Source organism: Desmodus rotundus, chromosome 1 (assembly GCF_022682495.2).
Source record: "Desmodus rotundus isolate HL8 chromosome 1, HLdesRot8A.1, whole genome shotgun sequence".
Classification (NCBI taxonomy): Eukaryota; Metazoa; Chordata; class Mammalia; order Chiroptera; family Phyllostomidae; genus Desmodus; species Desmodus rotundus.
In genome coordinates this window covers 170,277,060-170,286,423 of record NC_071387.1, presented here as the reverse complement: position 1 = coordinate 170,286,423, position 9,364 = coordinate 170,277,060, and the positions used below count along the sequence as shown (strand labels likewise).

Here is a 9,364-nt window from a genome sequence, read left to right as displayed (position 1 = left end):
ATATATATATAAATAAACCAGATGAATTTATGCAAATGTTAACACATTAACAACAGTACTCCTGTTTGGATGACTTTTGTTTTTCTATTTGTAATTTTTGTGTTTTTCACCTTTTCTATAGTGATCATGGATGTTTTTATAATCAGGAAAAGAAAATCTACTATTTTAAGAAATGATTCAAGTCCTTGAATGAAAGTTACTAAACTTTATTTTTTTTCCCAAAAATTTCTGGTAATGAGCTTGGCTCACAAACCAAAGCCAGATATATCCTCAGGTTTTTTTCTCCTCCGCTGTCCCTGCTCATCTACCTCTCTTTTCATGACCTCCATCCCCAGAGTACTCCTCTGTACACTTTGTACATAAACAGCTCCTCGTTTGAGCCCTTTCCTGGGTTTCTGGAAGAAGGAAAAGGCTGGGAAGCCCCATTGAGCCTTGAGGTTCCATAGAAGCTCCAATCTGCCACCCCAGACCCCTGTGGACAGTATACCCTCCAGCACACTCTATTCCTTTCATGACTCTCCTGAGCTCCAGCCAGCCCTGACACAATGGAAATGTCACAGCTTCCACAGGAAGAAAGCCAGGCTGAGAGCCCAGTGTGGTCAAAACAAACTGTGCAAGCCACAGAGCAGAGGGCAGACTGCAGCAATTGCTGTTGCTATTCATGTGTCCAGGCTGACAACAGAGCCCCATAGAATGGCAGTGACTAACCAGAGCATCTGAGGGCAGCCTGGGGTAATTTTTTCACAACCAGACAAGAGTCCTACTGCAATAGAACAAAGCTAAGAAGACATCACCACTGTTTCCCCATGCACATGGCCTGGACAGTCCTGGCTTCTCCGGACTTCCACAAGGAAAGAACAACAGGATATGGACAGTAGGTAGAATGGGTTCCGGTCCATATAGTGGTACAATATTTAAAGCTTCAGTTAGCCCTAAGTCCCTCCCCAACTAGCTTCTGTCCACTAAAATAATTCCTAGAAGCCTTAACACAATTAGTCCATATAAATAGACCACTTGCAGCCTTCTCCCTGGAGGATCCATTAGAAACAGAATGGTGGGCAGGTACATTCTCAGAAGGAGTCACAAAGATGAAGGTGTTTCCTAAGTGAACAGATCTAGCAGGAGACCACAAGTGGTGAAGGGGCCATGGTAGGGCTCTGTGGGGCCATCAGGAATGAGGGAAACACAGGCAGAGGAACTGTCTAAAGCAGGGTGAGGAGGTTCAGAGATGCAGTTTCCCTATTTTTTGTCCTGGGCCAGCCCTGTGTTTGGGGTTTTTGCCTGTCTTCAGCATTGCCTTGGTGGTGTGGTGTATGGGGGCTTTTGTTTGAGTTGCATGTGAGCTGGGCTTAGGATAATGGTACTCAGCTGAGATCCACTGAATTCTTGTTCTGCACTGAAAGTAATAGTTGGCAAAACTTGGTTATTTGGAAAGAAATTTAATATAACATCCATATGGGTTTAACATTCTGAAGGGCCAATTCATTTCACATGTTTAGATCTGAAGATTTTGCCCAAGTGGTAAACATTCAACTGTGCCTTGTATAAGGCCTTTCTGTCTCCTTTGCCATTCATCAAAACTTAACTGTCCAATGCCCTAGTTCTACTGAGAGCCACCCTCTTTAGGGAGTGGAGGACAAAGAGTGGTTGGCATGAGCAAGAAGCCAAGATTATTGAACATCACTAGGTTCCAGCAATGTATTGGCTCACACTCACTATAATATGTTCCTGATTCAAGAGGTCATATTATTTTCACTTAACCTATTGGGATGAGGAAGTGACTGGGACCATAGTGCTTAGTGATGTGGAACTCCACCTACAGATACCAGAGGCCCCCAAATTAATTATAGGCCATGCCTGTTCTCCATATTCTCCAGAGTCTCAGGGGTCCCCGGCTGCTCCAAGCAAGCTACATGAAGAGCCAAGGCCACATCTTCTTAATATGATTATAGAAAAACTCCTTTTATTCCATACAGTCAACTTTTTTTGCTTCAGTGAACTTTTTCTCTTGAAAAGCTCAGTCTATGAGAAGCTTAGGAAAGAGCATTCCTTTTGAGAAATCAATTTCAATACACATGTTTGCAATGCATAACTCCTTAGTGAACATCTTAGAAATCTCAGGAAACATGTCAATGGACTTCAATAATGTCCAAATGTCTTTTCTGTCCCTTGCATGTTGCTCTAAATTATAAGTCATAAACCAGGCTTGCTATATTGTTGTCACTTTGAACAGTATTTTACTGGTATGTTGTTAATGATATGTCCATTTAAAAAAGAATCATACAGGTTAGTTCTGTCTGTATCAAGAACAATAATGGATCCTTAACATATTATAAATTGGAGAAAGGTTGGAAAGAGTGAAAAGGAAGGAAAGCTAGAAGCCAAAGTCTCCTCCCATTACTCTCCTTTATCAAGGCAGCTTTGTTTTTGCTTTTTTTAAAAAAAAACAAGGAATTTTTTTTCATGAATCATAGTCATTTAGAGACTTCTCCATTGAAAAATAAACAGAGGTTTTTACTACATTGCTCCAAGTTTACATTCTTTGATGAGTTTGGGCAAGCAGGAGAGAGAAATATTTTCCCTAACTGGCCACATGGCTCAGCTCTCCCATTGCCTGGGCCCGTCTCTTTAGAGCTCCTTGACTTAATTCATCTTTGGTATTGGCTTTAGGTTTTCACTCACTATAGTGGGTCTTCTCTTTATAAGAATCATTCCAGTCCCACAAACAGCCCTGGTTCTAGATTCTCCTTCCATGCAAATCATTTGTTAAATAATCTCATTTCTCCCATTCCTGTTTGTAGGGACCTGTTTGTTTGTTTTTAAATCCAGTTCAATGTCTTACATCTGGTCGTACTGATTCTCTTTAGACAATCAGGATTTCGTATGATCAAAGTCAGTAGTAACCATGGTCATAAGGATAGACATAAAAATGCAACTGAACTGAGAGAAATAAATCCTTATACTTACGGTCAATTGGCTCTTGATCATGGTGTAAAAGAAATTGAATGGAAACCCTTTTCATGAAGATGGCACCCAAAGTGAAGAAGGAAGCTTCCGCCCCTCCCAAAGCCGAAGCCAAGGCAAAGGCTTTGAAGGCAAAGAAAGCAGTGCTAAAAGGCATCCACAGTCACAAAAAAATCTGCAGTCACCTTCCTTCAGGAGGCCTAAGACACTGCAGCTCCGAAGGCAGCCTAAGTATCCTCATAAGAGCGCTCCCAGGAGAAACAAGCTTGACCACTATGCATCATCAAGTTCCCCCTGACTACTGAGTCAGCCATGAAGAAGATAGAAGACAACAATACACTTGTGTTCATTGTGGATGTCAAGGCCAACAAGCACCAGATCAAACAGGCTGTGAAGAAGCTGTGTGATATTGTTGTAGCCAAGGTCAACATCTTGATCAGGCCTGATGGGGAGAAGAAGGCATATGTTAGACTGGCTCCAGACTATGATGCTTTGGATGTTGCCAATAAAATTGGGTTCATCTAAACTGAGTCCAGCTGGCTAATTCTAAATCTAAAAATTTTATACTATAAAAAAAAAAGAAAGAAAGAAACTCAGTGGAGAAAGAATAGGATTTTTTTCAAATAATGCTGGGGAAATTGTATATCCACACACAAAAAGATGAACTCAGACCTTACACTATACACAAAAATTAACTTAAGATGGATCAGAGATCTAAACATAAAACCTAAAATACAATATGAAACATCTAGAAGAAGACTGGAGGAACTTAATTTAGGATAAGACTTCCTAGATCTCCTATATATGACACCAAAACCATGATCTGTAAAAAAAAAAGATAATTTGGACTTTGTCAAAATTCAAAACTTTTGTACTTCAAAAGGCATCATTAAGAAAATTAAAAGATAGGCCACAGATTGGGAGAAAATATTTTTGCACATTACATATTTGATAAAGGGCTAGTATCCAGGACATACAAAAAACTCTTAGAATTCAATAACAAAAAGATAAACAGCTCAATTATTAAACATGAGCCAAAGGTAGAAATAAACATTTTATCAAAGAACATATATGAATAGCTAAGTTCACAAAAAGATGGTCTGTATCATCAGTCATTCGGGAAATGCAGAATGAAACTACAATGAGATATCATATCATATCAACTATAATGGCTATAATCAAAAAGACAGATAACAGAAAATGTTCAGGATGTGGGAAAACAGCAAATCTCACATAGTGCTGATGGGAATGTAAAATGTGCAGATGCTTTGGAAAAAAGTTTGACAGTTTCTTAAAAGTTAAGCATAAATTTCCCATATGACCCAACAATTCCAGAACTGTGCAGCTAACCAACATAAATGACAAATAAATCCACACTAACATTTGCACACAAATGTTCATAGCAAAATATTCATTATAACCTAAAAGTGAGTATAACCCAAATGTCCATAAACTAGTAAAAAGATAAACAAAATGTGTTATATACCTACAAGGGAATATTATCAATAGTAAAAAGGAATGAAATATTGACATAAGCTATTGGGTTGGCCAAAAAGTTTGTTTAGTTTTTTCTGTTCAATGGCTCTAGTAGTGCTTAGTTGTCTTTAACTTCATTCAAAACAATTTTTTTTAGATTGTATTGTTACAGCTGACATCAGTGTGTATTTAAAAACACATCAAAATTGGTGAACTTTTGTGTAGCCATTTTAATATTGAAGATGAAGGAAAATAGGCAGCATTTTCAACATATTATGCTTTATTACTTCAAGAAAGGTAAAAACTCAACTGAAACACACAAAAAAGGTTTGTGCAGTGTATGGAGAAGGGGCTGTGACTGATCAAATGTGTCAAAAGTGGTTTGTGAAGTTTTGTGCTGAAGACTTCTCCCTGGATGATGCTTCACAGTCGGGTAAAACAGTTGAAGTTGACAGTGATCAAACTGAGACATTAATTGAGAACAATCAATGTTCTACCATGTGGGAGACAGCCAACATACTCAAAATATCCAAATCAATAAAGTTGTGGGTGAAAATGAAAAATGTGTCTTTTAGCCAAAGGAGGGTAGGATTGAGGGTGGGAGGTGGTAGTAGGTGGGGTAGGGGGAAGTAGTGGGGGGAAACTGGAGACAACCATACTTGAACAACAATAAAAAGGAAGGAAGGAAGGAAGGAAGGAAGGAAGGAAGGAAGGAAGGAAGGAAGGAAGGAAGGAAGGAAGGAAGGGAAGGAGGAAAAGAAAGGAAGGAAGGAAGAAATATGTCTTTTATATTACGGAAAAATGCTAAACAGACTTTTTTGGTCAACCCAATACAACATTAATGAAACTTCAAAAGCATTTTAAGTGAAAGAAGCCAAACACAAAAGACTATATATTGAATGATTCCATTTAAATGAAATGTCCTGAAAAGGCAAATCTACAGAAAAAGAAAGTAAATTAGTCGCCTGAGGCTGGAGGGTAGAACAGGAATTAAGTATAAATTGGAGTGATGAAAAATGTTCAAAAATGATTATTGTGATGTTATACAACTTGGCAAATCTACAAAAAATCATTGAATTGTGCATTTAAAATGGATTAATTTCATAACATGTAAGCCACACCTTAATAAATTTGTTAAAAGTCAGTAGCAAACAAAGGAAATGCAGTGATAAAAGATTGTAAAGTTAAATAAACTTTCAACCTCAACTTCAAATGTTTCCTATTCTTCACTAACTCTTAAAAAAACAGAATAGTTCTCAAACTGCAAAAAAAGAAAAATAATAATGGAGAATGTGTTTTCTAGAAGTTCAAAATGATCCATTAGTAGAAAACAAATAATTTCAAGTTAACCTAGCCATAATCCAAGAGAAAGCTTGATTTCGTCTAAATGTTTTCTTTGTAGAAGACATCTCATCTCAATAAAACTGTAGCCCACCTCAATAAGAATTAGTCCTGAACCCCCTATTCTGAAGTCAGATATTGAGGCAATCGTTCTTGACATTTTCCTCAAAGAGCTTTTTCCCCAAAGAGATAAAAAGAAGTGGAGGTTGGGAGGGACAAAGAAAAGCAAGCAAGCTAGAAAAGGAGACAGGCATTTGAGATATGAAGAACCTCCACCCAATCTCCAAAGTTGGAACAATTTCACCAAGTTGGTGAACCAAATGTCCATAGCCACCAACTCTCAGGGCCAGCTTTCAGGAAGAAGAGCCATTGCTACTCCGCTCCCTCAGCACATGTGCTCCCTCACTCTGTGTTCCTGAATGAATACAAGCAGACAGGTTATACCAGAGAACTCCAGGCAAAACCTAGCTGCCCCCTGAAGTTGATTAACTCAGGAAGCCCACCATAGTGACTCAGTGCCTTACCCTCTGACAGCCAGGGAACATGCAGACCACCACCTATTAAAGAAGCCCCCAATCCTGACGAGAATGCAGACTGTCCTTTGCTTCCAGTGCCCAAACCCCAAGTCAGATTATGCTTCACAGCATCCTGTGATCTCTTTAACACTCCTGTTCCTTTATTTTCCGTTCAGCTAAGAGATAGCTGACCACGATACAGTCAAGAGTCTTCCAAAGAAGTTGGAATTCTGAGGTTTCAGAACACGTGCTGTGCAAAACCAAAACCTATGGCTGCTTCTCTCCAGGGTTAGCCCTGAAATAATAACTAAGGTATGTCTGTGTTTAACTTTTTGTCAACTTCTATGACAGGATCCTAATCAAGGTTTTTTCCTATTGCATTTAATTAGAAGGTGACATCCAGCCAGGCAGGCTTTGTAGAGGAATGATGTTGGGGAGATGACCGAGTTTGGTTCTCTTTTAAGAACTAGGATCTTTTCTTTGGTTGGCTAGAGAGTAGGGTGTGAGAAATGAACCTCCTGCTGACACAAAGAAGGGGTTCTGGTAACTGTTTATTTTACCCACAAAAACTCTGAATGTCTATCAGACAAAAGGTGGCTTGTTCCTTTGCAGACTCAGTGGTACTGTGGAATTGGCTGAGGTGGTTCCAAAAGGTGTTTGGCCAGTGCAAATGTATGAGCTTGGAGAAGGGCTTGCCAAATCCTGTTAAGGTTTATAGAAGTCAAGAAGCCATGGCATTCCAGCTCTGGCCATATTTCTCAAGTTCGGCTTAAGTTTTGTGCTTGCAGTTGACTGGCTTTTTTGTATTTTGATTTTCATTAACACAGAAGGCTTGCTGTTGGCAATAACGTCTTGGAACTTCCTTGCTGGAGCTTAACATTTCAGCACATTTCGCATTGCCTAATGATGGAGTTGCGGTTTGCCAGGAAGGGACTGTTAACGCTTTCCTCCTAGAACTGGGTAGAACTATCCCCATGCAAACCTCAGCTAGTTCAAACAAAGCTTCTGTAATGGCAAAGAGAGAGAAAAGCTGCTATAAATACTTTTATAGGCTGCATAGGTGATTTACAGCCCGCTTTATTAATCCTATAAAAAGGCACAGCTGAACGCCTTTAAGTTACATGCATACAGATGACTAATTAAATACACAGTTAAAAGTCTTGACCCAGCACAATTCTGACCACTAAAGAAACAAGCCTTGAATTCCCCTGTAGGCAAAAGTTTTTGGAGAGATTTGTGGGTGGAAGAAGGTGGTCGGGTGGAGGGGAAAGTTGGCATCCTCAAGGGTGGCAGGTAAGAAGAGAGCAGGGGGAGGGAACTGGGTTTCTGCTGGTTCACGTTTACACTCTTCACTACCGTTATGATGACACAGCAGCTGTATGACTGCTCAACACTGCCAAAGGCCACTCCCTCTGACCTCTGACAATGCCCGGACCACAGTTAGCTTGAGAAGAGATAAATTGAAGTGCCTTTGGATACAGAAAGAATAACAGATTCCTAGCATTGGAACTGGGAGGCACCTTAGCAACCTCGCTCACCCCAGTTGGTTTATACATTTGGAAACTAAGTCTCAGAGATGAGAGGTGATTTTTTTTTCAGTCACAGGGCTAGTTAACAACAAAACCAGGACAAGGACCCAGAAGTGACCTCTAGAACATTAACCTCTCCGAGAAACCATTCATTCCTCAGGCTGTGTTGCCAGGAGACATAACATATTTTGATGGGGGAGAGGGGATTAGGAGAAGGCAAGTCAGGTAGCATATGATTCCAAAACTCTCAATGTTTGCCAAACCATTTATCAGAAACATAAAAGGCCCTTTCAGCTTTTAAGGTTCTTGGAAGGGATTGGAAGAGGAAGGAGTGGCCTTTCCCATCAGGGAACAAGCCCCAACAATTCCTCCATCAGCTAAGTGGGGTGTTCTTTGTTGGTTGGCCCCCTCACAAAGTCTGGCTCTGTACAACACATTTTTAGAAGCTCCCAAATCAGGCTATGAAAGCGATGTGTGAGAACACAGGGGCTGATGGGACAGGAAGATTGGAGAGCATGCCTGAGGGGCCATGTGGAGCAGCCCATACTATTCCTCCTGCATTTAGTTCTTGAGATGACCCACCAAGGTCAAGGTCACCTCCACAACTAAGGCTGTCCAACTAGGTACTGCAGGCAAGAACTTCCCCCCTCCCTGACCGACTGGCACAGCTCTACCTGCTCTGCTTGGTTTCTTTATGACTCTGGGGCCTTTTCCTCAACTCCAAAATGGAAGACAAGTTTTCTTTCCCTTTTATATGTGAAGCACAGGCCCTAGTTCTTGCCTCCAGCAAAACATATCACCCTCACAGTTTTTCATTGATCTTCCATCCCTTTCCCTAGCTAATTCCTACCCAGTACTCAAGTTTCTGCTCAGATGTCACTTCCAAATAAGAGAAGTCTTTCTGGATCCTAAGGGTAGATCCAAGGATCTCGCACCTGCTCACACACAGGTAGTTATGTAAACCCTTGTCATAGGAAGCACTCATCACTCTCATAATTGTCTAGGTTCAAGTTGTTTTTTTTCCACTAGACTGTAGTCTCCACGAGGGCATGAACCATGTTGTCTTATTGATCATTGCATCTCGGGCATACATCACGGTGCCCAGCGTATACAGGGATGCTTATGAAACACTAAGCATCCCTGTGTACATAAACGGCCAAATGTTCCTCTTTCATACCATCTCTTCATTGTTTCCATATCTGGAAACAGTTTTATAGAATATAATCTTTTTCCCATTAAAATAAAAAACTTATTTTGCTGCAGATACAGGGATAGAGATGAAAATTACTGAATGTAGGGATTGGATTCCTTTCCTGTGGCTGCTGTAATAAAGTACCAAAGACCAGCTGTCTTACAGAGCAGAAATTTGTTGTCTCACTGTCCGAGAGGCTAGCCGGCCAAAATCAAAGTATCCACAGGGTTGGTTCCTTCTGAGGACTACGAGGGAAGGATCTGCTCTAGGCCTCTCTCCTTGGCTTGTCAATGGCTGTTTTCATGTTCACACGGCACGCTCTCTGTATGCCTGTTTGTCTCCAAATT

General features: G+C 40.5%; 1 pseudogene; it reads left to right on the top strand.

Annotated features, from left to right (window-relative positions):
- Nucleotides 1-3,020: 3,020 nt before the first annotated feature.
- On the top strand, nucleotides 3,021-3,489 carry LOC112320906 (large ribosomal subunit protein uL23 pseudogene; annotated as a pseudogene).
- The last annotated feature ends 5,875 nt before the right edge of the window (nucleotides 3,490-9,364 follow it).